Consider the following 2,352-nt stretch of genomic DNA (forward strand, 5'->3'; position numbering starts at 1 on the left):
CTGTATTAAAGGGGCAATCGAGCAGAAAATGCTCCATGGTCTCCACTAAGGAGGCGCATTGCTCGCGGGGACAGAATCTGTCGTCCGCGTTTCTATACTTCAGATTGTCCCTTACATACAACTTCCCATGGAAGGAGCGCCAGGCCAGATTCCCAAACTTCTGCGGGACCCGTGTTGAATTCAAAAGTAGCAATCCCCCCTCCAGGTCCTTACCTGGGCAGTCCTTGAGGGCCAGTGGTTTTTAAAAGTGGGCGATCAAGACGCGCCGATCGAGACATTGCCTCTTCAGGGATCTGATCTCCCCCACCCCCAAACCCCACCGACGTATCAGTTTCAGAACCGGAGCAATGTAAGCCGGGAGGTGTCCGTGTGGCGTGCGGAAATCCTTCACACGCCCTCCAGTCTCCCATTCTGGAAGAAAGGCCCAAACCATCCCTTGGCGGAGACTACCCACCAAGGAGCCCTTCCTGTACACCAGAAGTTGGCCACGTTGATTTTAAGAAAAGTGTTTACGAGAAACACCACTGGGTTTACCATAGCCAAACCCCCAAGTCTCCTTGGTCGATATGTGACCTCCCGTTTGACGAGGTTCAGCCTGTTACCCCATAACAGTTGGAAAAACAGGCTGTAGACCCATGTCCAGAAAGGCTCTGGCAAGATACAGACACTGCCCAAATAGATTAGTAAAGGGAGCAGGAAGGTTTTGACAAGGCTCACCCTTTCTCTCAGGGACAAAGACCATCCCTTCCACTGATCGACCTTCTGGCTGACACCCTTCAATTTACCTTCCCAATTTTTGGTGGGGTAATCACCCTGGTCGAAATGGATGCCCAAAATTTTGGCGCTCTCCTGAGGAGCTGGGAGGGTGTCCGGGAGCCTAAAATCAGGAGCTCCCTCTCCCAGCCAGAGACTCTCACACTTTTCCCAGTTGACTTGGGATCCGGAGGCCTCCGAATACTTGATCACCTCTGACACCACAGCCTCCGCCTCCCCCTGGGAAAAGACGAAAATCGTGACATCATCAGCGTAGGCCACCATCTTCAAGGCCGGACCCGGCCCAACCAGACCCGCCCTGACCCCCACCAACGGTCCGCTACCCAACCGCCTTAAGAAGGGGTCCATTGCGAACACGTATAGTAAGGGGCTCAAGGGACAGCCCTGGCGGACACCGGACCCCACCAAAAAGCGGCGCCCAACCCAACCGTTCACGAGCGGGAAACTCTCAGCCCTTCTATACAAAATCTTTAGCCAATCCACAAACCCCTCAGGCATACCATAGAGCAGAAGGACCATCCAGAGATACTCGTGGTTGACCCTGTCAAATGCCTTTCTCTGATCCAAGGACAGGAAAAACCCCCTCCAGTTTCCAGCCCTACTCTGTTCCACAGCCTCCCGGACACAGCAGACAGCACCTAAAGTGCTTCGGCCAGGGACAGAGCAATGCTGGTCCGCTGAAAGGAGGTTCGGCGCAAAGCGTACAAGCCGGTTGAAAAGAATCTTGGCCAGAACTTTCTGGTCCGTGTTGAGAGCTATGGGCCTCCAATTCTCAATACCGGAGGAGTCTTTACCCTTTGACAGGACAATCAGGGCTGACTTCCTCATTGACTCCGGCAGACTGCCCGAGGATAAGCAGTCGTTATAAATCTCGGTCAAGAGGGGAGCCAACTGCTCCTTAAAAGTCTTGTAGAACTCGGATGTTAAGCCGTCTGGACCTGGCGTTTTCTTGGGCCGAAGCCCATCAAAGGCCACTTTTACTTCCTCTACCCTGATAGGTTCTGTAAAAACGTCCAACCCGGGGACCACCACCTCCTCCAAGATGGTTTCGGTCAGGAAGCTAGAGACTCCATCTTTGTCCAGATCCTTCTCTGCCAGGAGCTCCGAGTAGAAGGATCTGACGATTTCCAGAATCTCTGAACTGGACCTCTTCAGGGATCCTGTACCATCTATCAGTCCCGTTACTAACTTACTTCTCACGGACATCTTACAGTTCCTGTAGGGGTCGGGCGAGCGGAACTTCCCGAAATCCCTCTCCAGAACCAAAGACGCGTGCTTATCATACTGGCAACTCCTAAGCAGAGATTTCACTCTGGTGACTTCCGCGCGGTTGCCCCCAGTGGAGACGAGTTTCTCTAGCCTCCTCCTCAGGCCCTGGTACACTCGGTACAAGGTCAGGGACCTAAGGCTGGATAGCTCACGGAAGAATTTTGCTACTCTCTTTTTGAAGACCTCCCACCACTCTGATATTACTACTGCAGAGGCCCATGAGTGGAGTCTGGCTCTGAAGGAAATCCTCGAAGTACTGTCTCACCGCTTCTTCTTCCAAGAGGGCCGGATTCAGCTTCCATAACCCCC

The sequence above is a fragment of the Eleutherodactylus coqui genome, chromosome 2, assembly GCF_035609145.1.
Source record: "Eleutherodactylus coqui strain aEleCoq1 chromosome 2, aEleCoq1.hap1, whole genome shotgun sequence".
NCBI lineage: Eukaryota > Metazoa > Chordata > Amphibia > Anura > Eleutherodactylidae > Eleutherodactylus > Eleutherodactylus coqui.